The 27,517-nt window shown below is 50.8% G+C and overlaps 1 pseudogene; it reads left to right on the plus strand.

Moving 5' to 3' along the window:
* The first annotated feature begins 443 nt into the window (after positions 1–443).
* Positions 444–13,691, plus strand: LOC130131977 (G2/M phase-specific E3 ubiquitin-protein ligase-like; annotated as a pseudogene).
* The last annotated feature ends 13,826 nt before the right edge of the window (positions 13,692–27,517 follow it).

The following is a 27,517-nucleotide window of genomic DNA, read 5'->3' on the forward strand; positions in this document are numbered from 1 at the left end:
AAGATATGCCTAGTAAAATGTCAACGTTATGCCTTGGTCTCCGGTCCATTCATTACTAATATAAGTACTATAAAGTACAAGACATGGTGTCAGAAGTCGTCGTCCTCGCCTCTGAGATAAATACCATCACCCGACACAAGTGAGCGGAATGATCCGTGCAGTTTGACTACGTGAGAGAAGAGCTTCTGAATTGGCCGAGTGAGCTAGCAGAGCTAACGCTAACGTGGAGCTGCGTTGATGCAACGTTGGAGAGGAGCATTGGGAAGGTAAAACAGAATGGATTCTCTATTTTCAGTAAGTCCGCCTGAAGCATTTGACTTCGGAGACTTTGGTAGTGGCCTAATTGGATGCGAGGTTTAGAAAGATTCCGCATAGCGGCAGCAGGACTAAATGCAAAGAGTCAAGAGTATCAAGCTAACTCGCTAGTTTACACTATTGGAGACATGGCGGAGGACGTTCTGAACACGTCAGCACTGACGGAGGAGGACAAGACAAAGTAGGACCAAGTAAAGCAAGCGTTCATAAACATTTCATATGCATATGTCAGTATGGACTTCTCCAAGACGAGATGATCAGAGACCGCCTTGTCGTGGGTACCAGAGACCATGGACTTGCAGAGAAGTTACAGCTAGATTTAGGAAATTAAAAAGCAACAGCCTGCATTGAGACAGAGTAGCACAGATGGCACAGAGGCAAACATGGATGCAGTTAGATTCAAGTTCAAACAGAAATTCTCTCCACACGGAAAATGTGGTTTTAAACCAAAGGAAGGAGTGCAAAATAATGCAAATACTAAATGTGGCAGATGTGGGAAGACACATGAAAATTCGTTCAATGCATGTCCCGCGCGCACTGCTGAGTGCAGGAAATGTAAGAAAAGGGGGCATTTTGCCGCTGTTTGTAAAACGAAAATGAGAGTGGAAGAAATTAAGGAAAATGACTTGGATGAAAGCGTAGAGACATTGTTCCTGGGCACAGTGAATTGTACAAAATCCAACACATTCTGGCAGAAATCGGTTGCAGTGAATGGTCAGCAGATAACGTTTAAGTTGGACACGGGCGCTGCAGTGACAGCTATCCCGGCACATTTGTATTCACAAAAGCGACATGGAAAGCTGCTACTGACAACCAAAAGACTGTGTGGACCAAGTAACTCTCCCATAGAAGTGAAGGGACATTTTATTGCGAATATTAGTCACAATGGAATTGTAGCGAAGCAGCAAGTGTATGTTGTGCCAGGGTTAGTGACTCCTTTGCTTGGCTTACCAGCGATACAAGACCTCTGCCTGCTCAGCCCTGTGCAAGCTATCACAGCAGCTGAGGTAAGCTACAAAGAACAATATCCCAGAGTTTTCACAGGCTTAGATAAGCTAGAGGGAGAATACAAAATTAAATTAAAAGAAAATACCACTCCCTTTGCCCTTGCTGTGCTACGCCGTGTGCCATTGCCCTTAAGAGGAAAAGTTCAAGAAGAGTTAAACAGGATGGAGGAAATGGGCGTTATTTCTCCCATAGAGGAAGCTACAGAGTGGTGCTCAGGAATGGTCGTAGTACCAAAAGCTAATAGAAAAATTAGAATATGTGTCGACCTAACCCGCCTGAACGAAAATGTGTGCAGGGAGCGACATAGTATTATTCCAGCTGTTGATGAGACGCTAGCTAAGCTAGCTGGAGCTAGGATTTTTTTCCAAACTGGATGCCACTGCCGGTTTTTTGGCAGGTGCCTTTGCACAAAGATTCAGCCCCACTCACCACCTTCATCACCATTTGGCCGTTATTGTTTTAGTCTGCTTCCCTGTGGAATATCATCCGCGCCAGAACACTTTCAGAAGCATTTAACGCAGATGCTTGACGGCCTAGAAGGAACTTTGTGTCATGTGGATGACATCCTGGTGTTCGGTGCCACGCCCAAAGAGCATGATGACAGGGTGCATCAAGTGTTGCAAAGACTGCAGCAGCGGGGCCTAACTCTGAATGACAAATGTCAGTTCGCAGTGAAGCAGGTCAAATTTCTCGGACACGTTGTCAGTTCAGAGGGCATACAAGCAGATCCTGAGAAGATTAGGGCAATTAGAGAGATGCCACCACCAAAAGATGTGGCTGACGTAAAACGCTTCATGGGGATGGTCAACTATGTGGGGAAATTCTCTCCCAACATCGCAGAGCTCACTGGGCCAATCAGAGAACTCCTGAAAGCAGAAAACATGTGGATGTGGGGAGCAGCGCAGCAGTGTGCCTTTGAAAAGTTGAAAAACGAGCTCAGCTTCATCTACTGTCCTTGCCCAGTACAGTCCAGAGAAACCGACAAGAGTGTCAGCAGATGCATCGTCTTACGAATTAGGAGGGGTCTTATCTCAGCTTCAAGAACCTGGAGATTGGAGGCCAGTGGCTTTCATCGCAGCATGACGCAAACAGAGCACAGATATGCCCAAATTGAAAAGGAGGCCCTTGCTGTCACCTGGGCTTGCGAAAGATTTCAGACCTACCTCCTGGGCCTACACTTTGTGATGCGAACCGACCAGTCTTCTCAGCTCAAGGCCTCTGGATGACGTCCCGCCTTGTATAATGCGCTTCAGATTGAGACTTCTGCGTTTTTCCTACTCAATCGTACATGTACCAGGGAAAAATCTTATTGCAGCTGACGCTCTATCAAGAGCTCCACTCCAGCGTACTACAACAGAGGAAGACCTCCCGCTTCAGAATGACATCACAGCTCAAATCAATGAGGTCATTCAGCAACTCCCGGCCTCACCTGAGAAGTTGCTACAAATAAGAAGAGCACAAGAAGAAGATCCAGTGTGTAAGCAGCTGTCCTCCCTGATCCACACAGGATGGGAAAGAAGCAGTTCTGTGCCACAGTTAAAGCCTTTCTGGCAATACAGAAACGACGACCTGTTGATGGTGGATGGCCTGTTGATGAAAGGAAAGAGAATACTGATTCCAGCAAGCATGCAACAGGACATATTGGACAAAATTCACCAGGGTCACCAGGGAATGGTGAAATGCATGGCCAGGGCCCATGAAGCAGTGTGGTGGCCTGGGCTGACAAAACAGATCAGATAGAAGGTACGTCAGTGTGAAATTTGTGCTAAAGAGAGTCAAAATGCCACAGAACCTCTGATGGCAACACCCTTGCCATCACACCTATGGGAATGGCTACCAGCTGACTTATTTGAGTGGAAGAAAGGTCAGTATTTAGTAGTCATTGATTACTATTCAAGATACACTGAGGTTGCCAATTTAACAAGCACTTCAGCAACAGCTGTGATTGTTAAAATAAAAGTAATCTTTAGCCGCCACGGGGTGCCGGATACACTCGTCACAGACAATGGACCGCTGTTTGGTGCTGCAGAGTTCGCAGATTTTGCTAAAGATTATAACTTTCAACATGGTACCAGTAGCCCCCGTTACCCTCAAAGCAATGGGGAAGCTGAACGTGCAGTAAAGACTGGGAAATCCTTGTTGCAGAAGAGTGAGGACCCTCACAAAGCGCTTATGGCGTACAGAGCAACTCCTCTTGCCCATGGAGTATCACCGGCAGAGCTCCTGATGGGACGCAACATCCAAACACCCCTTCCGGTGTGTCCATGCACTCTCAAACCAGCATGGCCAGACTTGAGAGCTTTTGAGTTGAAAGACCAGGAGCTTAAAAGACAACAGGCTGAAGGATACAACAGACGACATAGAGCACGGGAGACACCACCACTCCAGCCAGGTCAGAGAGTTTGGATACGGAATGTTCCACACACAGGAGTCGTCTCTGGATCAGCAGAGACACCACGTTCATACGTGACACAAACCTCAACAGGCAGTCTCCGAAGAAACCGTTCTCATTTGCGAGTAGTGCCTTCACCGTCTGGAAGCCAGCCGGACTCTGGACTACACACCAGAGTTGGCAGGGCAGTCAAGCCTGTTAAAAGACTGAATTTGTAGTTTAGTGTTGTGAGTATACATGGAGCAGAATAACCTCCGTACCACAACAGAGAGGATCAGGTAGTCTACCCTACCTCTCAGTTAGGTTATGCACTTGTCTTGATATGTTCATAGGTCAAAAAAAAGAAAAAAAGAAATGTGTTTTGAAATGTGAAGTTCATTTAACTAGTTTACATATGCTCACGTTTACAGAGATGTTTAAGGTGCCAGCTGTTCCCCTGCCTCGTTGGTAAAATCAGCATTAGGCTTTATTAACATGTGATTTAATTTTTCTGTAAAGATCCTGAAAGTATCAGTTTAAAAGGGGGAGATGTAGTGAGCAGGTTTTGATATGTAATGAGCGCGCATGCGCGAGTGTGAAGACTTGAAGATATGCCTAGTAAAAGGTCAACGTTATGCCTTGGTCTCCGGTCCATTCATTACTAATATAAGTACTATAAAGTACAAAACAATTTTATTTTCTTTAGCGCGCTGATGAAGCACTACTGTAACAAGTTAGTAGTCACATGATCAAGAACTGTTGCCATGGTTGTCGTGTATGAAACACTAATATTGTTCTAAACTGTTTAAGTAGATAACTGGAAAGTGCACACGGCAGACTTATGACAGTAACGTAGTATATTTATTATTACGCTGTAACAACCTAGCTATCCCGAGTAGAGCGGAGTACCAAGAGAGCGCCCTGGTGGCGATTCTGCCTTATATACTCTTCAGGAACAACCAATAGCTGACCTCCACCTCATTCAGCACCAATCACATTTAAATGTGCACATTCAAAACCAACCAACCCACACTGGTTAATATTCTGTGTTGGGAACACCACAATGATTACACATTTCCCTGCAAATTAAACAAAACAAAAAAAAAGATTTCAGGGTTTGAGAAGAGGACCAGCCATGTTGGTCAACACAGGAGACTTTAGTTGAGGAGCGAGGCTGATCTTTATGAGAGGCAGTATAGGCCATATTCCATACCTTACCTCTCACATACACTACTGAAAATGTTCTCACATACACATGTGAAATACTCTCACATACTACTGAAAATCCTCTCACATACTACTGAAAATCCTCTCACATACTACTGAAATGCAATAGTTGTATATAAGAGCATTTTCAGTAGTATGTGTGAGAGTAATTTCAGTGTAAACGGAAGGCAATTGCCAAGTGTGTTGGCATTTCATTTTGATAACTGGTCAGTGGACATGCTGCGTTCTGCCCTCTCGTGTTCAACACAAGGAGACGTAGCTAATAATGTGCCCAGTGTTTAGAGTGCAGCATCCCCACTAGCTTGAGTACTGAAGCCAGTAGAGCCGTGCCAATAACCACTGATAAGGCACTCCCTCTCGCGTTTTATTTCTTAAATGTGCAAATAGCAGTCACGTTGTGGGATTAATTTTATAGTCTGTCATCCTCAGATACCTAGGAGGATCTAGGACCCAGTCCTCAAGTCCCACTATCCCAACCATATACACTCACCGGCCACTTTATTAGGCACACCTGTCCAACTGCTCGTTAACGCAAATTTCTAATCAGCCAATCACATGGCAGCAACTCAATGCATTTAGGCATGTAGACATGGTCAAGACGATCTGCTGCAGTTCAAACCGAGCATCAGAATGGGGGAGAAAGGTGATTTAAGTGACTTTGAACGTGGCATGGTTGTTGGTGCCAGACGGGCTGGTCTGAGTATTTCAGAAACTGCTGCTCTACTGGGATTTTCACGCACAACCATCTCTAGGGTTTACAGAGAATAGTCCGAAAAAGAGAAAATATCCAGTGAGCGGCAGTTCTGTGGGCGAAAATGCCTTGTTGATGCCAGAGGTCAGAGGAGAATGGCCAGACTGGTTCGAGCTGATAGAAAGGCAACAGTAACTCAAATAACCACTCATTACAACCGAGGTATGCAGAAGAGCATCTCTGAACGCACAACACGTCGAACCTTGAGGCAGATGGGCTACAGCAGCAGAAGACCACACCGGGTGCCATTCCTGTTAGCTAAGAACAGGAAACTGAGGCTACAATTCACACAGGCTCACCAAAATTGGACAATAGAAATTTGGAAAAACGTTGCCTGGTCTGATGAGTCTCGATTTCTGCTGCGACATTCGGATGGTAGGGTCAGAATTTGGCGTCAACAACATGAAAGCATGGATCCATCCTGCCTTGTATCAACGGTTCAGGCTGGTGGTGGTGGTGTAATGGATATTTTCTTGGCACACTTTGGGCCCCTTAGTACCAATTGAGCATCGTGTCAACGCCACAGCCTACCTGAGTATTGTTGCTGACCATGTCCATCCCTTTATGACCACAGTGTTCCCATCTTCTGATGGCTACTTCCAGCAGGATAACGCGCCATGTCATAAAGCTCGAATCATCTCAGACTGGTTTCTTGAACATGACAATGAGTTCACTGTACTCAAATGGCCTCCACAGTCACCAGATCTCAATCCAATAGAGCACCTTTGGGATGTGGTGGACCGGGAGATTCGCATCATGGATGTGCAGCCGACAAATCTGCAGCAACTGCGTGATGCTATCATGTCAATATGGACCAAACTCTCTGAGGAATGTTTCCAGTACCTTGTTGAATCTATGCCACGAAGGATTAAGGCAGTTCTGAAGGCAAAAGGGGGTCCAACTCGGTACTAGCAAGGTATACCTAATAAAGTGGCCAGTGAGTGTATATCTATACTGCCACCAGCACATTACATTCAGCTCATGAGCAACCAGTTGATTGGTCAAATCAGGTATGCTGGTGCAGGAAAAGACAAAATGTAGTGAGGACGGTGGACCCTGAGCACTGGTTTGTCATTGTATGCTCTGACATACCATCTGATTGTGTTGCAATGGTGCGTTGGATATTTTGTCTAGATTTGATGTTTTCAACCTCATGTCTCCCCATATGTCATCCAGCAGATCCATCTCAGTTGTATTTCTTACCGTTGGAACATACAACATATTACAGGTTTTAAGAAAAGTTTTTGTCTTCTATTCACCAGGGAGGCAGGAGCCCCTGATAAGATGCCGGCATGTGACTTACTGCTCAATCTTGCAAGCAGAATTGACACCGACCAAAAATGCAAGTTCAACATAAATCGGGCCTCCGTGATGGATGGAGCTGTACGTGGCTTCAAGAAATTATCCTACAATCCAAACTACAGGATGTCAATCAAGTTTTCTGACGCCATGGGCAGAGAAGAAGAGGCTGTGGACTTGGGCGGTCCCAGAAGAGAGTTCTTGAGACTACTCTTTGAAGCCATGGCAGTTTCATCTATGTTTGAAGGAAAGGAGGGGAAACTGAATTTGGCTCTTGATAGTGCAGGTATTTATTTAATGTATTAACCATACACATTTGGGGACTTGACTGTTATGAGCATATGTGCTTGATGACATTAATTATAGGATTTTAGAGTGAACTATCCATTTGATGAGGTAATGCTACCTATGTTTCCCCAGCTCTGAGAGAGGACAGGTATTTCATTGCCGGCAGAGCAATTGCTGTGAGCCTTGTGCATGGTGGTCCTAGTCCTGGATTCCTCTCTCCAACTCTTTTTTCCTGCCTCGTTGGTGGCCCAGAGTCAGCCAAGCTTGTCTTGTAAGACATTTCTGATACTGACCTACATGACAAGGTCAAAAAGGTAATTGTGCAGATTGTTGTTCTACAGATAATGTCATTTTAACCCACATGTTAATGGAACCACCCAAAATGGTTAGATGGATTTGTTTGAATTGTTAGCTGTAGTATATCAACTGCAATGAGTAATGATTGCATTAAAATTTCTGGTTGTAACAAAAATGGTATGTGGACACTCTCGGCATTGAGGTTTATGAGAAGAGCACCGTTAAAAGTTGCTTCATATATCTCTCATATATGTCACATTAACCATTCTTTGCGGCCTTTGTGTATTTCTGATGTCATATCTCAGCGTGCACTGCCCAGGATGACCTGAAACGGGCTACAGCGCCACTACTGGACCACTTGGCAAATGCAGGCTGTGTCAGGCCACTGACGAGCATAGAGGACAGGGATTTGCTTGTTCAGGACATCCTCATGTTTCAAGTGATCTACAGGGTCCGTGGACCATTTGAAAGGTTTGTCTTGATTTCAAGTTCAGTCCGCTTTATTTGTAATAGCAGCATGTTGAATTAGGGCATTTTATGGAATTTAATTTTACTGAATCAACTTAACTCAGTGGGCAGATTATTGTGTGTGCTAAGGATTGTGCCAAGTGTGCAGTAGTCATGCTTACTGTCTTTTCTTGAATGCAGATTCAGGGAAGGAATGAGGACACTTGTCGTGTTAGATGTGATCCAACAGCACCCAGAGAGCTTCCGTCCTTTTCTCTGCCATGAGCCACATACACTCACTGCTGACATATTGGAGGATCTCTTCCATATTCGATCTTCTGAACGAGGAACAAACAAGAGAGCAGCTGAAGAGACCGTCATTCCCTTCTGGAGGGACTATTTGCAGGAGGTAGAAGGTAAGCAATACCATGCTGTAAGAATTGCCCCTATTTACAATGCTTGCTGGGTAGGCTTCTGTGTGTTGCTCCTCATGGGGAGACTGTCCTCAGGGGGGGACTGTCCTCATGGGGGGACTGTTCTCCCCCCTGCGCCCTGGGAGGCGCTACAGGAGCCTCAGAGCCCGCACTACCAGGCTCAAAAACAGCTTCTTTCCACATGCTGTTGCCCAACTGAACCTGGCTACCCACTGAATGTCTGTAGATATTTTTGAATATTTTGTACTCCAGCTCTCTTTTAACTTATTTTTAGCTTTTGGTCTTCATGTGTGTATATCTTATATTGTGTTTGCTGTGTTTGTCTGTGTCTGTCTTGCACTGTTTGGTTAAGCCACAGCCCTCATTTCATTTTAACATGTGCCTGCACATTGTTTTTAATGACAATAAATTGAATTGAATTGAATTGATGCTGATAATCAACGTTATTATGTTTTATTTATGTTATTGTTTCAATTAACATTCTCTGGTGTGTTTATTTCGGTAGAGGCACAAGGATCATCTAAGCTTCAGAAAATCCTGGCCTTCGCACTGGAGCCAGTGAGATCCCTCCGATCGGTTTCTCCCCCGAGCCATCCATCACTTTTCTTCATGAATTGCTCGAGTCAAGGTTGCCACTGACCAATACTTGCATCAACTGCCTCAGGTTGCCTTTACATACCTCCTACCAAGCCTTCACAAACAGTATGGACTTTGCAATAGGGAACACACTGTTATGCTCGCGCACCAGAACCCAACCAGTGTGGCGAAACCCAAGGCAGACAGACACAGGATGACTTCGCAATCCAAAAAGGGCGGTTTTATTGGGGGAGGGGAATGTATGGTGCAAAAAGTGTTCCGTTAATGGGATGTGTGACTAAACTGTGTGTGGTGTCCCGTGGTTTGCGTGCATAACTATGTGTGAGTGTTCTTAGCCTATGTGTGGTGCGGTATGTAAATGACAAGGGGGTGTTGAAATAATGTGCGTGCACCTAGCAAGAAAGTCCAGTCTGTGATCCGAGAGGGGTTGTCCGAGGAAGTCCGGGTCCGAGATCCGGGAAGTCGAGTCAGAAAGGAGGGGTCCAGGTAGAGGGACACGGGGGCAGATCGCTGGAGAGGTCCGAGGGAAAACGTGAAGGTCACTGGGGAAGAGGGAGACGCGGGGAGGCGTGGAAGTCGCGGAGGGAGAGTCACAGGGTTCAGTACGTCGAAGCACGGAGTGGTGTTCTGGGAGACTTCTTGTAGAGGGCTGCCTGGTGGCCAAAGTTGTGCCTGATGGATGATGGCAAACAGCTGGTGCAGTGCAGCGCTCGTCTCCTCAGAGCGCGAGCCGAGCGCTCGGATGTTTCTGGCACGTCCGAGCCGGGGGAGTGGCTTGAACGTGCCAGGGAGGCAGCTCAGGGCGGTGTAACCACAACAGGACCCCCCCTCCTACGGGAGACACCGGGCGACCGTCTGATGGCGTTGGGGTGGGTCCGATAGAACTCCTCCAGCATTGTGGGGTCAGCCAGGTAGGACCGGGGAACCCAGCTGTGGTCCTCGGGCCCATAGCCAACCCAGTCCACCAGGTATTGGTACCCACGCCCCCGGCGGCGTACGGCGAGCAGCCAGTCAACATCCCAGACCATGTCACCACCGTCGAGGACCCTGGGGGGTGGAGGAGCTTGGACAGGGGGAGACAGGGGGCTGGAGGCTACCGGTTTGAGGCGTGAGACATGGAAGACGGGATGGATCTTGAGTGAGGTAGGGAGATGGAGACACACCGCCGATGGGTTGATGATGCGGTCGATGGTGTAGGGACCGACGTAGCGGGGAGCCAGCTTCCGGTTGAGGGTAGGGAGGGGCAGGTCCCGGGCCAGGAGCCATACCCTCTGGCCGGGTCGATAGGCTGGGGCCGGCACTCTCCGCCGGTTGGCGCTGCGCTGGGCCCGCTCTGTAGCTCGCAACATAGTGGCCTTCCAAACGCGCCAACATCGGCAGAGATGGGCCCCCATGGACGGGACCGCCACCTCCATCTCCTGATGTGGGAACAGAGGGGGTTGATAGCCAAGGGAAAATTCAAAGGGGGACAAACCGGTAGCCGAACTCTCCATGGAGTTGAGCGAGTACTCCACCCAGGGCAGGTACTTGCTCCAGGAGGCGGGGTTGCTGGTGGTAACGCAACGCAAAGCCGCCTCCAGGGCTTGATTGGCCTGCTCTGCCTGCCCATTGGTCTGGGGGTGATACCCGGAGGAGAGGCTGACCGTGGCCCCAATCCCCTTACAGAAGGCCTGCCACACCTTAGAAGTGAACTGGGGACCACAGTCAGAGACAATGTCCAGGGGAATCCCATGGGGTCGGACGACGTGGGAGACGAGAAGGTCCGCCATCTCGGCTGCACAGGGGAGTTTGGTGAGGGCAACAAAGTGGACGGCCTTGGAAAACCGGTCGACAATGGTCAGAATGGTGTCATTGCCTTGGGACACGGGGAGGCCAGTTACAAAGTCCAAGGCAATGTGGGACCAAGGTCGGCCGGGGACAGGAAGGCGGTGCAGGAGACCTGCTGGAGGGCGATGGAGAGCCTTGCTGTGGGCGCAGGTGGTGCAGGCAGCCACGAACTCTCTGGTGTCTGCCTCCATGGTGGGCCACCAGAAACCCCTGCGGATGAAGGCCGCCATTCGGTGGACACCGGGGTGGCAGGCAAAACGGCTGCGGTCCATTGCCTGGGCCCTTCTCACCACCGATTCGATGGCCCAGGTGACGACACCCACCACCCGTGCCGGGGGAAGGATGGTGTCTGGGGCATCAGGGGACCCCTCGGGAAACAGACGTTCTTGGTGCCCGGGCGGTAGGTGAGGGTGAAGTCGAACCGGCTGAAGAAGAGAGCCCAGCGCGCCTGCCTGGGGTTGAGCCTCTTAGCCGTCCGCACGTAGGTCAGGTTCTTGTGATCGGACCATAGGATGAACGCCTGCCCTGCTCCCTCCAGCCAGTGTCTCCACTCCTCTAGGGCGGCGTGGACAGCCAGCAACTCCCTGTTGCCGATGTCATAGTTCTTCTCTGCAGGACTGAAACGCCGGGAGAAGAAGGCGCACGGGTGGATCTTCTGGTCCTCCTCCGACTGCTGGGAGAGGACGGCTCCGATGCGCGTGTCCGATGCGTCCACCTCCACAATGAATTGCCTGGACGGGTCCGGGTGGGCGAGCACCGGAGCCGTTGTGAACAGCCTCTTCAGGGCCGAGAAGGCGGCCTCTGCCTCCGAGGTCCAGGAGAAGGGGCGGAGGGTGGAGGTGAGTGGAGTGAGGGGGGCGGCCACACGGCTGAACCCCCTGATGAAGCGCCGGTAGAAGTTTGCAAACCCCAGGAAGCGCTGGAGTTGCGTCCTGTTGGTGGGCCGTGCCCACTCCTCCACCGCTCGGGTCTTCCTGGGGTCGGTGCGGACGAGCCCCTTCTCCACGATGTGGCCAAGGAACTCCACGGAGGCGGAGTGGAACACACACTTCTCGGCCTTCACGAAGAGCCTGTTCTCCAGCAGTCGTTGGAGGACCAGGCGGACATGCTGGTGGTGTTCCTCCTCAGTCCTGGAGAACACGAGGATGTCATCCAGGTACACCACCGCGAACGTGTTCAGCACGTCATTGACCAACGCCTGGAAGACGGCCGGGGCGTTGGTGAGGCCGAAGGGCATAACGAGGTACTCGAAATGCCCTAGGTGGGTGTTGAAGGCTGTCTTCCATTCATCTCCTTCCCGGATGTGCAGCAGGTGGTACGCGCTGCGCAGGTCTAGCTTGGTGAACACTGTGGCGTGAGTGAGTGGCTCGAACGTGGAACTTTGAAGAGGATGAAGAGTGGAGAAGCCATTGGTCCAGATGACATACCTGTGGAGGCATGGAGATGTTTAGGAGAGATGGCAGTGGGGTTTTTAACTAGATTGTTTAACACAATCTTGGAAAGTGAGAGGATGCCTGAGGAGTGGAGAAGAAGCATACGGGTACCGATTTTCAAGAACAAGGAGGATGTGCAGAACTGTAGCAACCACAGAGGTATAAAGTTGATCAGCCACAGCATGAAGATATGGGAAAGAGTTATAGAAGCTAGGTTAAGAGGAGAGGTGATGATCAGCGAGCGAGTGAATGAGAGGGAGGACAGTGGAATGGTGAGGATGCAAGCAGTAGAGGTGAAGAAGGTGGTTGAGTTTAAATACTTGGGGTCAACTGTCCAAAGTAATGGAGAGTGCAGAAGAGAGGGGAAGAGGAGAGTGCAGGCAGAGTGGAGTGGTTGAAGAGTGACTGTAGTGATTTGTGACAGAAGGGTACCAGCAAGAGTTAAAGGGAAAGATTACAAGATGGTTGTGAGACCAGCTATGTTGTATGGTTTGGAGACAGTGGCACTGATGAAAAGACAGGAGGTGGAGCTGGAGGTGGCAGAGTTGAAGATGATAAGATTGTCACTGGGAGTGATGAAGAAGGACAGGATTAGGAATGAGTACATTAGAGGGACAGCTCAGGTTGGACGGTTTGGAGACAAAGCAAGAGAGACAAGATTGAGATGATTTGGACATGTGTGGAGGAGAGATGCTGGGTGTATTGGGAAAAGGATGCTGAATATGGAGCTGCCAGGGAAGAGGAGAAGAGGAAGGCCAAAGAGGAGGTTTATGGATGTGGTGAGGGAAGACATGCAGGTGGCTGGTGTGACAAAGGAAGATACAGAGGACAGGAAGAGATGGAAACGGATGATCGGTTGTGATGACTCCTAACCGGAGCACCCAAAAGTAGTAGTAGTAGTAGTAGTAGTAGTAGTAGTAATGGTAGTAGTATCAAGGATATGAATATATCTTGAAAAGCACATAACGATGTTATAAAAAGTATATCACCAAAGTTCCTGTTTCTCATCAAAAGTGCATTAATAGATGGCCCTTTGAGTGGAGAAATTCCCAAGCTCTTAATCGGTGGGAAAGATCTATCAGATCCTACATGTAATAATCACTATATCAGAGAAATACTGACCTCAGATCAGCGTTATTTTCCCAAATCGACTCTATTATGGAAACTAAGTTCTCCAGAAATCTTAGCAGAGAAAGTTTGGTCAGACCTTAATAACTTCCTCTTTCCAAACGAAATAAAAGAAGTTCACACGAAGGTATTACGTAGATACTACCGTTACACTAAATTCTTGTATAGATTTAAAGAAGACATTCAGGATGTTATTTCTACAAAACAGAAATTGAATCTATTTCTCACTTATTCTCTGAATATTCTTACTCTCAAGGGTTCTGGGTTGAAGTTGCTCTATTGATGTTTCTAAGTTTTAACGGATTGACACCAATTTTAGAAGACATGGTCTTGTTTCTGAACTGCAGTATCCCCCTCTTTAGCTTCACCTTGTGGTGGACACGTATTGGGGACAGAATTCAACCCAGGAACTAAGGGTTAAGTCATGGTTGCCCTGGCAGGTTAACGCAGGGTTAAGTTATGGTTGTTCAGCCAGTTTTCTGGTTATTCTTGCCACCTCCGCTCAGTCGAGCTGTGGTTTGGTGGTCTCTCTGATTTACCGTGGATTAAAGAAAGTTGCCTACACGGCTAAAGTGTGAACCTACGGTCTTCTCCGTTCCTTCGGCTCTACACTGGTGACCCCGACGTCGGTTTTCGGATAAGTTTTCTGAAACCACACACATTATGGCTACGAACGCCGTTGCAATGAAACTGCCGGAGTTTTGGGAGTCTTCCGCGGCTACGTGGTTCACACAGGCTGAGGCACAGTTCGCGCTCAGAGACATAACAGCAGACGAGACCAGGTACTACTACGTAGTGGCAGCGCTGGGGGGCGCTACGGCTTCCAGGATAAGCGCTTTCATAACCAACCCACCGGCCGATGGTAAATACGCCGCACTTAAAAATCTCCTCCTTGATACTTTTGAACTGTCAACAACGGAGAGAGCACGTCGCCTCTTCGCAATTCAGGGCTTGGGAGATGGCAAACCATCGGAGCTAATGAGCAGGATGTTAAACCTACTGGGTCAAGAAAAGCCATGTTTCCTGTTTATGGAGCTGTTTCTGCGCAACATGCCGCCCCACGTCCAGACTGCGCTCGCTAACTCCACCATCACTGATCCCCGTGAGCTGGCAAAGGAGGCTGACCGATTCTTCGTCGCTACACAACGTTCCTCCCATGCCGGGGTGCTGGCTCCTACCTTCACTGGCCCCCCGCCGACATCGCGGGCGTGGCCCGACGGTGGCGCCACAGCATCAGACCGCTACAAGCCCTCTGGACTCTGTATGTACCACGCTCGATTTGGTGCGAAAGCTAAACGGTGCCGTTCCCCCTGCAACTACAGGCCGACGGGAAACGAGAGGGCCAACACTCAGTAGTGGCCATGAGTGTTGGCGATACGAGCAGGCTACTCTTCATCCTCGACACCATCTCCGGTCGGCGATTTCTTTGTGACACGGGCGCACAGAGAAGCGTGCTCCCTGCTACTGACGTCGACATCATGGGCGGGGAGCGGGGCCCCCAGTTGGCGACGGCTGACGGCAGCCCTATCCACACCTATGGCGTGCGGTCTGTAGAACTGTGTTTTGGTGGACAACGTTTCACGTGGGAGTTCGTCATGGCCAATGTAACGCTTCCCCTCCTCGGAGCTGATTTTTTGTGCGCTTACGGTTTGCTAGTGGACATTCAGAACAGCCGTCTGGTCGATGCCTTAACCTTCTCCTCCTTCGCATGTACGCGGAGGGAAGCGGCCTATGCAGGTCTAGCCAACTCTCTCTCAGAGGCAGACAAGTTCAACCGCCTCCTCGCTGAGTTCCCTGACCTCACCCAGCCTACCTTCTCTGCACCCACCGCTAAGCATGGGGTGGAGCATCACATTGCTACGAAGGGGCCCCCGGTCTACGCCAGAGCCAGGCGTCTCGACCCCGCCAAACTCGCCATTGCCAAGTCTGAGTTCGAGCACCTGGAACGCATGGGGATCATCCGCCGCTCTGACAGCCCGTGGGCGTCCCCACTCCACATCGTCGCTAAGCCTGATGGAGGTTGGCGTCCATGCGGGGACTACCGCCGACTAAATGACGCCACCACGCCCGACCGCTATCCTGTCCCGCATATCCAGGACTTTTCTGCAAACCTGTCTGGCAAATGCGTCTTCTCAAAAGTCGACCTGGTCCGTGGTTATCATCAAGTTCCCGTGCACCCCTCAGACATCCCCAAGACAGCGGTGACTACCCCATTCGGCCTATTTGAATTCCTACGAATGCCATTTGGACTCAAAAACGCGGCCCAGTCCTTTCAGCGGCTGATGGATTCAGTGCTCCGTGGCCTTCCTTTCATCTTCGTCTATTTGGACGACATACTCATCGCCAGCGCCTCCGAGGAAGAACACCTGTCCCATCTTCATGCCCTCTTCACACGCCTCAGCCAGCATGGGCTGATCGTCAACCCGGCGAAGTGCCGGTTCGGGCTGACAGCCATTGATTTCCTCGGGCATCGCATCACTGGGGACGGGGCAGTCCCCCTGCCCTCAAAGGTGGAAGCGGTGGCGGCCTTTCCGCGCCCCCAAACAGCTCGTGCGCTCAGGGAGTTCATCGGGATGGTGACATTCTACCACCGCTTCATTCCTCGAGCCGCCTTTATCATCCGGCCACTGTACGAGGCGCTGAAAGGCATGTCCCCCAACCAGGCGGTCGACTGGACAGCAGAGCGGGACCGTGCGTTCACCGAGACTAAAGCTGCGCTCTCCCAGGCTACCCTGCTAGCGCATCCTTCACCTACAGCGCCTATTTCCATAACCACGGATGCATCGGACTATGCTGTTGGTGCGGTTCACGAACAGTGGGTGGGGGGGGCTTGGCAGCCTTTGGCCTTTTTCAGTCGCCAGCTTACACCCCGAGAGCGCAAGTATAGTTCTTTTGACAGGGAACTCCTCGGTCTCTGGCTCGCCGTCTGGCATTTCCGTTTCCTGCTAGAGGGCCGCGAGTTTACTGCGTACGTGGACCACAAGCCCCTCACGTTTGCCATGTCCAAGACGGCCGAGCCATGGTCCGCTCGCCAGCAGCGACAACTCTCCTACATTTCGGAATTCACTACCGACATCCAGCACGTCGCTGGTAAGTCTAACCAGGTAGCTGACTGCCTCTCTAGGGCAGTGATTGGAGCGGTCCACCTAGGCCTTGACTATGCACAGATGGCCGCTGACCAGGCCACGGACCCGAGCATCCTCCGTCTCCGGGCCTCCGACACGGGGCTCCGCCTGCAGGACGTTCCTTTCAGCGACACAGGTGTCACCCTCCTGTGTGACGTCTCCACAGGACAGCCCAGGCCCATCGTCCCGCACAGCTGGAGACGCCCCGTATTTGAAGCTGTGCACGGCCTCTCTCATCCAGGCGGTAAGCCATCCGTGCGCCTGACCTCTGCTAAGTTTGTGTGGGAGGGACTTAAGAGAGACGTGAAAGCGTGGGCCGACTCGTGTGTTGCCTGTCAGCGGGCTAAGATACACCGCCACATTAAGGCGCCCCTGGAACGCTTCGCAGTGCCGGAGAGACGATTTGACCATGTCCACGTTGACCTGGTTGGTCCCCTACCCCCCTCCCATGGGTTCACCTACCTCTTCACTGTGGTGGACAGGACTACGCGCTGGCCTGAAGCTGTTCCCCTGGCATCCACGACGTCTGCTGATGTGGCCCGGGCTTTTATTGGGTCGTGGGTCTCACGTTTCGGTACGCCTTCCGACCTTTCATCTGACCGCGGGCCACAGTTTACCTCAGAGCTATGGAATGCTGTGAGTGAGGCTCTGGGCGTCAAGCTTCATCGCACTACCGCCTACCACCCTCAGGCGAACGGCCTATGTGAGCGCTTCCACCGGTCCATGAAGGCTGCGCTCGGGCTACTCTCAAGGACTGCAACTGGGTCGACAAGCTCCCATGGGTCATGCTGGGCCTGCGGACCGCCCCGAAGGAAGACCTACAAGCCTCCTCTGCGGAGCTGGTGTACGGCACGCCGCTGCGAGTCCCAGGCGATTTCATGCCCAATGCAACGCGTCCCTGGTCAGCTGTGGACCAACGAGCCTCCTTGCTGGACGGGGTCAGAGCTTTCACACCCGTCCCTACCGCCCAACACGGCGCGCCGGTGTCCCAGGTGCCCCCAGGTCTGCAGTCAGCAGACTACGTGTTCATCCGTCACGACGCACACCGCCCCCCTCTGCAACCCCCTTATGACGGCCCCTTCCGCGTCCTGGAACGGGGAACTAAGCACCTGGTGGTGGATTTTGGGGGCACGGCCGAGCATGTTTCAGTGGACCGAGTTAAACCCGCACACCTGGACTTGACGCAGCCGTTGGAGTTAGCCCAACCTCCTCGTCGCGGTCGTCCCCCGGCTCCGCCTCCTCCCCCCGTGGAGGCCCGAGCTGCCTCTTCTGCTCCTCAGGCCGACCTCCACAGGCCCGCGTCAATGCCTCCCAAAGACACTCCGGCCCCTGTTATCCAGAGCCGCCGCGGACGGCCTGTCGGCCCCCCGCGCCTGCCTGACTTCGATTACAAGGGCGAATTCTGGGGGGGCTCATGTGGTGGACACGTATTGGGGACAGAATTCAACCCAGGAACTAAGGGTTAAGTCATGGTTGCCCTGGCAGGTTAACGCAGGGTTAAGTTATGGTTGTTCAGCCAGTTTTCTGGTTATTCTTGCCACCTCTGCTCAGTCGAGCTGTGGTTTGGTTGTCTCCCTGATTTACCGTGGATTAAAGAAAGTTGCCTACACGGCTAAAGTGTGAACCTACGGTCTTCTCCGTTCCTTCGGCTCTACAACCTCACTAAGAGAGCCATGCCAAGCTGTTGAACTGAAGGTCACTGCTGACTCAGTAAAGCAGGTGTAACATCTACTGAGGACTGACTAGTTGACATTAAGTCTTGTGGGCTTGTTAAGGAAAACAGCCTTGATTGTCATTGGGCGTGCACTTGGTTTCAAAGGTCAGTTTGCTGTATGTCGCTTCCCGTGTGGGAAGATGCAGCAGCCTCACCCAGTACCGTCCATGCAGTGTCTTTGTTCACGGTCTGGTGATGGCCTTGCCTGGTGTTGACTGTGGTGTTTTTGATGTCGTCGTGAGGAGTGTGGGGTTGTGTGTCGAGGGTGTCTGGCTGGGAGAGCTGGGGCCAGATAGGCTGGGAGAACTTGGTCTGCTTTGTCCGGTGGGCCGTGGACCATGTCCCTGCCTGGAGCTGCACCCAAGGAGGAAACACCAAGGACGGTCTGACTGGACATGGAAGCGGGGCGGGCTAAGCTAACTGCTAGCCCATGCAGACCGGCAGTTCCAACAGTCATCCTGGCTGGTGTTCGTTCCCTTGGACAGTGATGTTGTTTAGATAGGATATGCGTGTTAATGTGGATATGTGTGTTAGTTTAGGTTTGTGTGTAAGTGTGGATATGTGTGTTAGTGTGGATATATGTGTTAGTGTGGGTATGTGTGTTAGTGTGGGTATGTGTGTTAGTGTGGGTATGTGTGTTAGTGTGGATATATGTGTTAGTGTGGGTATGTGTGTTAGTGTGGGTATGTGTGTTAGTGTGGATATATGTGTTAGTGTGGGTATGTGTGTTAGTGTGGGTATGTGTGTTAGTGTGTGTGTGTGTGATGCACAGGGCGTGTGTGATGCGTCAGTGCAGTAATACTGGGGTAGTAGTGCTTGTAGTTGGTGTATGCTGCATGCTGCTTCTGCTTGCTACTCTCTGCTCTCAGCTACTGCCGCCGGCTAGCCCTCTTTGTGGGGGTGAAAAGAGGAGCCGAGTGCGTAAGTCTCCCCTGCCGGTACATAGCCTCTCTACCGCCAAGACTCCTGCAGTGCCTCCTCGTGGCCACACACGGTAACTGGGTACCTTGCGGTCCCTGGCTAAACTGTAGGGGATCTCGGAGCTACAGTGGTCCCCAGAGGTCTAATGCGCAGGCCCATGTGAAGTGGATACACCCTGGCATTGACCAACCACTGTCCCACTGCCTTGTGGGTAAGTGTAGGACGACAAAGGCTAGGGGAGCACACCCTGAGAGAAAAGCAATGTGCATGGCGGCGCACGATAGGCGGTCCTCTGACAGACTGGAGCTCCGGCAGCCTCCTGCAGCTGTGGAAGAGTGCTGGTCGTCTTGGGCCCCCCTTGCCACCAGATCCCACCCTCTCACAGTGAAGAAGTGCTGCTGGGACATGCGCACCCCCAGCGGCACTGTAAATAATCTCTTTGCGCAGGTATCCACCTCTGCCTCGGTGAGACCAGCAACCGGAATATGGATCAAAGTCTGGCGGCGATGGGGTGTCTGGTGACGGGAGCAGGTATGAATGCACTGGAAGCTCCTAATCAGACCCCTGCACGCCAGCGGCACAGGGCTATTCATGGTCGCCAGCAGCTGGGCTTGAGTGGCAGCTGCTCTCGGCAGACCCCTGTGTGTCTGAGCAGCCCTATTTAGGAGCCACACTGCTCACCCCAACTGGGGAGGGGCCTAGAAAAGGTGGCCTAAACATTGCCCACTCAAAACATCCTGGATAGGCTACCGCACCTATCGGGACATTCCACTCTGCGGTCGAAATAAAAAAAAGAAAATAATTCCCTTTAAACTGGCAACATGGAACATAAGAACTCTGCTGGACGTTAATGCCGAAAGACCTCAGCGAAGGACTGCACTAATTGCAGCGGAACTCAATCGCTACAATATTGACATTGCTGCACTCAGTGAAACCAGGTTCCTGGATGAAGGCTCCCTGAAGGAGGACACCTACACCTTCTTCTGGAAGGGATACCCTGCAGGAGGACAACATCAGCATGGTGTGGGATTTGCAATAAAAAAACAGCCTCCTACCAAGACTCACTGAAACACCGATTGGCGTAAGTGAAAGGCTCATGTCGCTCAGGATCCCTCTGGCCAAGAAACGTTATGCCACCCTCCTAGGTGCCTATGCACCAACACTGCCATCAGAGGATGACGTAAAGGACCGCTTCTATCAGTCACTAGATGAGGCTCTCCGTCATATACCCAAGGAGGACAAGATCTTTTTGCTGGGCGATTTCAATGCCAGAGTGGGGAAAGACAACAAGGTGTGGAGTGGTGTCATTGGTGGGCATGGCATTGGGAAAGTCAATGCAAATGGACTGCGCCTCCTAAGCCTCTGTGCTGAGCATGGCTTGACCATCACAAACACCCTCTTCCAATTAAAAAACAAGCACAAAACATCCTGGATGCACCCACGCTCCAAACATTGGCACCTATTGGACTACATCATTGTGAGACGTGCTGATACAAAAGACGTCTTACTCACTCGTGCAATGAGAGGTGCTGAGTGCTGGACAGATCACCGGCTCATCATGACCAGGCTCCAGGTGGAGGTACGCCCTGCTGTTCGTCTCCAAAGGTCAGGAAAGAAGAGGCTTGACTGTACCCGGCTAGAAAAGGCTGAGGTCCAGAACAATCTCCGCCTCTCTCTGGCTGAAAACCTGGAAGACATTGAGCTTCTCTTGAGCACGGATGATTCCATTGACAGGAAATGGTCTTCCGTGAGCTCCAGACTCTACAAGGCAGCATCCCAATCCATCGGTTACAAGAGCAGAAAACACCAGGACTGGTTCAATGACAACACAGGCACAATAACTTCCATACTCAAAGGCATGCATAAAGCACACAGTGCTGTCCTCAACAATCCCACATCAGCTACACTCCGGCAACAATGGCAAGCATCCAGGAGAGAGGTGCAGTCAAAATTGCGTGCCCTGCAGAATGAGTGGTGGATATCGAAGGCAAATGAAATACAATCCCATGCCGATAGAAATGATATGCACAACTTTTATGATGCAGTGAAAACCATCTACGGCCCAAGAAACTGCTCTGTCTCCCCCCTGAAGTCTGATGATGGTACCACCCTCATAAAAGACCAGAAATTCATCACAAAAAGATGGGCAGAACATTTTGAGACTCTTTTGAACCAGCCCTCCCCAACCGATCCCTCGATCTTGGATGAACTACCTGTCCGCCCCACCATCCAAGACCTTGACCTTCCACCAACCTTTGAAGAGGTTCATTGTGCAGTTAGGTCGCTGAAAAATAACAAGACCCCTGGCCCTGACAGTATCCCTGCAGAGATTTTTAAACAGGGAGGCTACCTCTGCACCCGTGCACTTTTCCTGTTCATCTCACACGTATGGAAGAACGAAACTGTCCCTCAGCAGTGGAGGGATGCTAACATCATCTCCATATATAAAGGCAAAGGAGACAAGTCCCTCTGTTGCAACAGCCGTGGCATTTCACTACTGGCTGTTGCTGGAAAAGTCCTGGCCAAACTCATGTTACACAGGCTGGTAAAACACATCTCAGAGGAGCTGTTGCCTGAGTCACAGTGTGGGTTTAGGAGGAATAGGAGTACTGTGGACATGGTGTTCACAGCACGGCAACTCCAAGAGAAGTGCAGGGAGCAACATCAGAACCTCTTCATAGCCTTCATCGACCTGTCAAAGGCTTTCGACACAGTCAACAGGGACATCCTATGGAACATCCTCCTGAAGTTTGGCTGTCCACTAAAGTTTGTCAACATCCTTCAAAGATTTCACGTGGGGATGATGGCACGTGTGACCATTGGAGGCCAGGAATCCGAGCCCTTCAGGGTGTGCACCGGGGTACGTCAGGGGTGCATCCTTGCTCCAGTTCTTTTTAACATCTTCCTCCTGTGTGTGACATTGCTGCTCCACAAGGAAATCAGGAAGGACAGTGGGGTTACTGTGGACTTCAGACTAGATGGGAACCTATTTAACATCCGTAGGCTCCAAGCGGTCACAAAAATGACATCGGAGCACATCATTGAGTTACAGTACGCAGATGACTGTGCAGTTGTGGCCCACACACCCGAGGCACTACAAGCTACCCTTGCAGCTGCTACAAGGGCGTATGGTAGGCTGGGGCTCTCTATAAATGTGACAAAGACTGAAGTAGTATGCCAGTGGGCATCTACTCCTCCATCTCATTCACCAACCTTCAACATCTCCGACAAACCACTTGCAACAGTGGAATCCTTCAAATACCTGGGCAGCTTTCTCTCTGACGACTGCAGCATCAACAGGGAGATGCAAAACCGGATTAAACAAGCGTCATCCTCTTTTGGCAGACTTAGGAGAAGGGTCTTTCAAAACAAAGACCTCAACCTCCACACCAAAATATCTGTCTACTTGGCAGTTGTCATCACGACTCTCCTCTACAGCTGTGAGGCGTGGACCCTGTACAGCCACCACCTCAGGATGCTTGAGGCCTTCCACATCAGATGCCTACAATGCATCCTGAGGATAACCTGGCGTGACCGATTGCCCCATACTGAAATACTCCGCAAGACCAACTGCATCAGCATGGAGGCTACCGTCACCCAGCACCAACTTCGATGGCTCGGTCACGTCATCAGGATGCCAAAGGAGCGCTTACTGCGTAAAGTGCTGTATGGCCAGCTACATCTTGGCCGCCGCCTGGCAGGGGGCCAGAAAAAACGGTACAAAGACCAGCTGAAGACCATCATAAAGAAGTGCGGCCTGAACCCGAGCCAGCTGGAAGACACTGCCGCCCAACGCTCCATCTGGCGGCAGCTCTGTCAACAAGGGGTGCAAAACCTCGAGAAGGACCGCGGTGATCGACGGACCAGAAGACGTCTGAAGAGACATGAAGCCAGTACCACACCTACACCCCCAGTCAGTGATTTCACCTGTTCTGTCTGTGGCAGACATTGTGGATCGCGGATTGGGCTTTACAGCCATAAGAAGACTCACAAGTGACAGAGGCAGGATTGTCATCATCGGACACGACGGACAACCTAAAGCAAGCAAGCAAAGCGTGTTAATGTGGATATGTGTGTTAGTTTAGGTTTGTGTGTTAGTGTGGATATGTGTGTTAGTGTGGATATATGTGTTAGTGTGGGTATGTGTGTTAGTGTGGGTATGTGTGTTAGTGTGGATATGTGTGTTAGTGTGGGTATGTGTGTTAGTGTGGGTATGTGTGTTAGTGTGGGTATATGTGTTAGTGTGGGTATGTGTGTTCTTGTAGTGGTTGGGTGTGTTGTTGTCTTTGTGCCGTACTGTTGTGTGTTGGGGAAACAGCATTTCATTTAATTTCATGTACACAAGTGCAGGAAGGGAAATGACAAATAATAAATTGTTGCTGTAATGGTCGCCATCTCCACTTCCTGTGTGGGTGTAGTGCAGTAGTAAGGTGTAGTAGATGCTGCACTTCCTGTGTGGGTGTAGTGCAGTAGTAAGGTGTAGTAGATGCTGCACTTCCTGTGTGGGTGTAGTGCAGTAATAAGGTGTAGTAGGTGGGTGGTGCTTCACCAGCATCTATGACCATCTCCTCTGTGTCCTCTGCATCCTCATCTAGAAGACTGGCTGGACATTGTTGACAAGGGTTTACAGAAGACTGAAGTGTGGACTCAGAGCTGAAGGTGTCAAAACTGGGTATGAGGTGCCAGTGTGGGGGCCAGCGGACCACACGTGGCCCCACCACCACAAAAGAAGGGTGAAGTAATCCTGACGGAGGTGTCGCCATGACAACAGGACTAACAGATCCACCTGAGCCAAGTTTAAAAGGTGAAAGCACAAATCAAGTCAGTCACGTGGAAGTTATTAGCATTAGTCTCATTTGCTGCCACCACATGTTGACCACCACATTCTGAAACACAGTGCATGGAAGAGATCAACCGCTAGGTGGCGCCATCTGATTAGTTCTGAAAATACAGGACGGCAACACCTGTAGGTGTTGTGTTGACCCCCAACAGTCATTGTGTGCTGAGCTGGTGTCAAGACAGAGTCAGTAGTGGTCTTGTGTACATATGAAGAAGCATCTCAGTGACTAACAGTTATATTAAGATGTTACTCCGTCAGCCTCCATCAACACAAATGATTCTTTTAGTGTCACGACTGATTTCAGTAACATGTTTTTATATGGACTTTATAACACCTGACCCGATCAGGACCAGGTCGTGACACACAGGTTAGCAGCGCTGCATCAGTTCAGCCAGGGGTGGCGCTGCAGCTCCTCCAAGGTGGGTCGTTCTACAGGACACTTTGACAGACACTTCTGCAGCAAATCCTCACAACCTGGAGACAAAGACAAGGATCATACAACCACACACAGTGTGTGTGTGTGTGTGTGTGTGTGTGTGTGTGTGTGTGTGTGTGTGTGTGTGTGTGTGCGTGCGTGCGTGTGCGTGTGCGTGTGTGTGAGAGAGATATCATGTGTGCACGTGTTCATCTTCCATGGGGACAGCTTGTCACTCATGTCAGGTACCTCAGAGATAATTTCCCTTCTGCTGTCGAATGGGGGCGCTCTACAAAGAATCTCGTACAGCAACAAACCCAACTGCCACACAGGTCATGCACCTGCTCTGTAGCAACCACGCCTGAACCATTCTGGTGGAGTGTATAGGGTGGTGACTACATACACATACACAGAGGCAGAGAGAGACAGAGAGAGACAGAGAGAGAGAGAGACAGACAGAGAGAGGGAGACAGAGAGGGGAGGGGGAGAATGGTAATTGTAGCGCCTCTCTAGCGGGTTTACCTATAGTGAGAGGTGGCTATCCTGTGTTCTTTAAAACATCTAATCTAATAAGTGGGGTTTCACTAATAAACATATCAGTGTTTAACTTGTATGTGTGTAATGACTACTTATTAGGCTATATGCAATACTCTTTCATTCAAAATCACTATTCAAGCATTAATTCGTACACTTTAGAATTAAATTAAAATGTCTAGAATTACTTGTAACCCGTAAACACTCTTCCACTTTTAAACAGAAAATACTCTTTTTCTTAATTAACTTAAAATATCAAAAGTAGTCATTCACCACCACTGTGTTATACGTTTAAAATATTTACTTAGAAAATATTGTTCAGTGTGTAAATGCTTCGTTTTCAAATATCTTTTGAAATCTCCCAGTCAAATGCAAACACATACACATTGAAAACATAAGGGCCCAAGAAAAAAATAGCCGGCAATAACCTAGCCTACTTTCACCTACCCAGTTCAAATGATGCAGGCCTGAGTGTAGCTTGTGAACGTTGTAGCCTTAAACAAAATGGCTGCTTCACACGCAGGCAAAAACAAAATGGCTGCTTCACACGCAGGCAAAAGCAAAGTGGCTGCTTCACCACGCAGGCAAAAAACAAAATGGCTGCTTCACCATGCAGGCAAAAACAAAATGACTGCCTCACCACGCAGGCAAAAAACAAAATGGCTGCTTCACCACGCAGGCAAAAACAAAATGGCTGCTTAACCACGCAGGCAAAAAACAAAATGGCTGCTTCACACGCAGGCAAAAACAAAATGGCTGCTTCACCACGCAGGCAAAAAACAAAATGGCTGCTTCACCACGCAGGCAAAAAACAAAATGGCTGCTTCACACGCAGGCAAAAACAAAATGGCTGCTTAACCACGGCTGCTTCACACGCAGGCAAAAAACAAAATGGCTGCTTCGCCACGCAGGCAAAAACAAAATGGCTGCTTCACCACGCAGGCAAAAAACAAAAGAACGGTACCTTTGCTCAATGGAATGTAGCCTCAAATACACAAGGTCCAAGGCGGCGGCAGCAGGAGGAGATATGACAAGCAGATTCACGATGAAGAGAAGACTCACGCAGCTGACGATCTCGGCAAAGTCCACCACTCGGCAACGCTATCCGGCTCCGTCGGGGTCTTTGTTCGTCGTCCGTTTCGCAGTTCCACACAGGCTTTACTAGTCGAGGTCGCTGGTCGCTAGCTTGTTAGCGAAGTCCATGCAAAATGTTACGGCTCGCCCACCCCGCGCCGGCAGCCAATCAGCTCATCAGGGCTGGGCTTAAGTTTGGTGGCCTCCCACGTGCCCGTTGTCAGTTCGTGTTGTAACCTCCTCACAGTAGCGGCTACTCTTCCCTCACCGTCATTTTCTCTCCGAACTCACCCCAGCCCTTGGTTTATGTTTTAGTATCCTATTTAGTGTCCTGCCGTGTTCCCGTTTTTGGATTACCCGCGAGTTTTTCCCCTTGGACTTTCCGTTTTTCTTGTCGCTCATTGCCTCCCTGTGTTTGACTATTGGTACGCGTAAGGAATAAAGTACGCCAGTTTTCGGCTAACCCCATCTCTGTCTGGTGTCGTGCGCTTGGGGTCTTCCACAAACCCTAACAGTACGAACTGACCATGACGACCCCAGCCGACACAGAGAGCGTACCGGCCAGTCCGCTTCGAGCGGCTCTCATCGGACAGATCCAACTGACTAACTCCCACACCCAGCAGCTAGAGGCGGCCACCGCCGCGGTGAGAGATCTTCAGACTCGGGTCCAGCCCCTCCAGGCCTGTGCGGGTAACCTAACGAGCCAGCAGGCAGCGTTGGCGAGCCAACAAGAAGAGATCCTGCGGCAGTTGCAAACCATCACGGTGGCTCTCACCATCCAGCCGCCGGGCCAGCCTGCCCCTGGAGTCGTGGGTAACCTGCCCCCTGGGCCCGCTGCCCCAGTTAACCCTGTGGGGCTCAACCCAGTTCCCCGGGAGCCCTGCCTCTCCAGCCCACGACCATTTGATGGCGACTTTGAGACCTGTGCCACATTCATCATGCAGTGTGAGCTGGTCTTCCTGCACCAACCCAGCATGTTCACGTCTGATGCTGCCCGGGTCGCTTACGTGAACAACCTGCTCACAGGCCAAGCAGCTCAGTGGGCCACTGCTTCCTGGTCCATGAAGGCCAGTTTCTGCCTCACCTACAAGGCCTTTGAGGCGGAACTACGGAAGGTTTTGCACCATCCAGTCGGTGGCCAGGACCCTGGTGCTCGGCTGAGCAGTATCTAGCAGGGCAGTGGCAGTTTCACAGACTACTCGGTGTTGTTCAGGCTGGCCGCAGCTGAGAGCAGCTGGAACGACCAGTCACTTCGGGTCACCTTCCGGAGAGGTCTCAGCGAGGCTGTCAAGGACCAGCTAGCCACCCGGGAGGAGCCTACCTCCCTCGAGGACCTGATCAAGCTCGCCATCCGCATCGACGGACGCCTCCGGGAGAGGAAGCGTGAGCGAGCCCTGCGTGGATCCCCGTCCATTCCTCAGTCATCCAGCACTCCTAACAGGACCCCTACTCCTGCTCGCCCCACTTTCCCT

The sequence above is a fragment of the Lampris incognitus genome, unplaced genomic scaffold (genome assembly GCF_029633865.1).
Source record: "Lampris incognitus isolate fLamInc1 unplaced genomic scaffold, fLamInc1.hap2 H_3, whole genome shotgun sequence".
Classification (NCBI taxonomy): domain Eukaryota; kingdom Metazoa; phylum Chordata; class Actinopteri; order Lampriformes; family Lampridae; genus Lampris; species Lampris incognitus.